Source organism: Antechinus flavipes, chromosome 1 (assembly GCF_016432865.1).
Source record: "Antechinus flavipes isolate AdamAnt ecotype Samford, QLD, Australia chromosome 1, AdamAnt_v2, whole genome shotgun sequence".
Lineage (NCBI taxonomy): Eukaryota > Metazoa > Chordata > Mammalia > Dasyuromorphia > Dasyuridae > Antechinus > Antechinus flavipes.
Genome location: NC_067398.1, coordinates 460,280,462 through 460,284,198, shown reverse-complemented (window position 1 = coordinate 460,284,198; position 3,737 = coordinate 460,280,462).

Here is a 3,737-nt window from a genome sequence, read left to right as displayed (position 1 = left end):
ATACCATTGTGTTATCTGACCTCTTTCCTCTTCCCCTCTTGCCTCCAATTTATTTCTTTCCCAATCCACAAGGAATATCTGCATTAGTAAAGGCTGCTTTGCAACTCCTTGAAGTACGTTATGATTCACAGCTGTGAAGGCTCTTGGAGAATTGGCCTGCTCCTTCACCTAGGCCTGGTCCTTAACAATTCCCCATTTTTTTTTTTTTTTTTATGGAAATGTGATTATTTCCCCCACAGCATGGTCAATAAGTTTATGCTGTTATCTAAGTCCACATGCTAAGATATCTGAGTCCACATGCTAAAAAGGGCAAATAGCACTGCAGCAGCTGTTGAAGCTTGTGAGAAACTTGTGAGAGGTAAACTTTCAAATGGAGAAGAGGACTATAGTCAGAACAGCCATTTTTCATAAGTCTCTCATCAGTCTCCTGACTCGGCCCTTTGATGTGTTGGCCCATTTAATTACCCCAACTCTCACTGGGTCTTTCTCCCTTTCCTTCCCCATGGGTTACCAAAGGAATTCTGGGAGGATCCTACTCATAAACAGCTCTTGGGCACTGCTGCTTCTTTGTTTCTTGTGTTTCTTATGTCCCACATTCAAGCATCATATGTTGTGTCCTGCTTTCTAGAGTCCCCAAGTTGGGGTGACAAAACGTACCATGCTTTCTAGAGCCCCCATGGTAGAGTGATTAAAATATACCTTCCTAGTGGAGAAGTAATGAGGTGGGACTCTTGAGTGCATTTATTATAAGGTCTTTTCCCCTTTTATATCCTCATACCCTTTTATATAACAAAACACTGGGCATGCACCCAATATATACTGCACACATAGGACCACATAAACAACTTGCTATTATATGTAGATTTTCACCTGGTATCACCCTGCTTCAATCACAACACAGATTGTCACCGCCCCCTGACTTCTCAGGAAGGCTGAGAACCCTTAGGGAAGATTGGGAACCGAATCAGACCTTGTGAGCAGGTTCCTTCTGGGCTGAAGGGTCTTTTACATTATCCTGAGTTCCCCCACTGTCTGTGACCCTCTACAATATAGGAATTCTTCAGCCTGAACTTCCATGTCCTACTCAGTTGCCTAGGAATGGCCTCTTTGGATTACAGACATTAAGGATTGTTTCTTCTATCCCTCTTGTTAAGGAGGATATGAAAAGATTTGCCTTTTCAGTGCCTAGCATTAATTTAGCTGAGCCTTATAAAAGATATGAATAGACAGTCTTGCCACAGGGAATGAAAAATAGCCCTACTATGTGCCAAATGTATGTGGCTGCTGCTCTTACTCCAGTAAGAAAAGCATTTCCAAAAGTTATGTTGTTACCCTACATGGATGATATCTTGGGATGTGCACCTGAGGTGCAAATGTTAGAAGCATGTCTACAAAAGACCATAGAAACACTAAGGAACTACAAGTTGCATATAGCTCCAGAAAAAATTCAAAATCACACTCCTTTTCAATATTTAGGATATGAAGTATATCCCAAGATACTTATAGTACAAAAGCTTTCTTTAAGAACAGAGAAGTTGAACCCTTAAATGACTTTCAGAAATTGATAGGAGATATCCAATGGATATATATAGTATTAGACTTAACTATCTATCAATTACAACCATTGTTTGACGTTTTAATGGGAGACACTGCTTTAGACTTACCACACCAGCTTACAAAAGAAGCCCAAGAGGCTCTGAGAAAAGTTGAACTGGCTTTATCCAATGTGGTTGAAAGAGTCTCTCAAAAACTCTTGGAAATATCAGTTTTTGCTACAAAAGAAGCACTCACAGCAGTTCTTCATCAAAGAGACAGTGTGATAGAGTGGGTGACCGTTCAAGCACAACTAGAACAAAGCCTTACTCTTTACCCAGTACTTGTGTCTAGAATCTTATTAAGGGCTTTTAAAGGAGTAATACAATGATCTGGGATAGGACCCGACAAGATATGCATCTTCTATATCAATGCACAAATTAATGTATGCTGTGAAATCATCCCAGAGTTACAGTTGTCAGAACTTCCTTTCAGTCTACTCAGCAGAATGAGTTTTAGCTGATTTGGCTTATTCAGTAGGTGTGATACAAAGAATTGCCACAACCCAAATAAAATTTGTGGCCTCTAACATATATCAGCTTTTTAAGAAATTTCAGGAGCAAGTAAAACATCCAGGTAAGTATTACCTATTGCATGTCTATTCTCATAATGATATTCTAGGAACTGTTTTTAAAGCAAACTCAAAGGCAGATTACCTTCTCACCATGTTAGCTAACACTCCTCTATTTCAGGCAGCCTGAGAATCTCATTCTAAATATCATCAGGCTGCTTGAGCTTTACGTTTGCAGTTTGGGGTAACAAGAAAGGAAGCTAGGGCATAGTAAAAGCCTGTACAGCTTGCTTTCCTTTCCACGCTCCTACACTCCCTCCAGGGAAGAACGCTCATGGTTTGAGACCCAATGAAATTTAGCAAATAGATGTGATCCATTATAAATCTTTTGATTGTCTGTCTTTTATCCATGTTGTAGTAGACACATTTGGTCACTGAATTCCTCATCCATTTTGTACACTTTTGTGCACAGTATAAGATTTTATACACCACTGGCATACTTTTTAATCCTCAAGGACAGGCAATAGTAGAGAGGAGAAACAGAGCTACTAAGATGCTCCTCCAAAAACAAAAGAAAAGGGGAGCCACAGGTAACCCTAGAGAATTTTTAAATTTAACTCCTCATACTATTAATTTTTTTGACTTTTGATGAAGATGCACTGGCTCCAACACACAGATTTCATAACCCACCAGAAGGAGAGTGTGAAGTTTGAGTAGCTTTGGTATCTTTGGATAATAATCAAGTGATATGGAGAAATCCACAAAGTGGTGAATGGAAAGGACAAGATTGGTTACCTTCTTGGGAAGAGAGTTTGCTTATATATCTACAGAAGTTACCCAATGGGTGTCAACAAGCTGTATCTGCCTTGTCCATTGGAGAGAGACAGAAAAAGAGAAGACCCTCAAAATGAAGGAGAAGACCAAAAAACATCTGGTGGTTCCATCTCTGACTACATCCACCACTGAAAGAGTATTGCAGTTTATCCTATGTGTATGGCAATTGACTCATGAGCATTACCATGACTTCAAAACTTGCAGGAATCATTGGATTCTCTGAGACATGAAGTGATGGACAATGGATTGGCTTTGAACTATCTCTTAACTGCTGAAAGAGGCATATATGTGGTTGTGAATTGATAGTTATTTCCTATATCCTCCTTCTGGGACTCATGGAAGTCTTTTATAGTATCTTGTTTATTTATATTGTTTGTTATATTACTACTTGCTTATTTAATTCCTCCCATGTGATGGATTTAACTACTGATGTATATCTGCTTCAATTAAAACAAAAGAAAGGGAGAAATGTAGAGGGCCATATATAGTGGGGAAACTCTGGGTGAGGTATAAGACCCTTCAATGCAGAGGAAACTGCTGACAATGTCTGGTTTGGCTCCCCATCTCTCCTAAGGGCAGTGACAATTAATTAAAGCAGAGTAATACCAAGTGGTAAAGAGTCATCTACATACAATAGTAAGCTGTTTATGTGGTCTAGCAGGCACAGTATATAGTTAGCACATATTCAGTGTGCTATAGTTATGTAAGGGCATTAGGGTATATAAGGCTGAGAGAATTTGGAATAAATGGACTCCATGTTTGACCATCCATGGAGGTCTCTCCCCAGGATGGTCCTGAG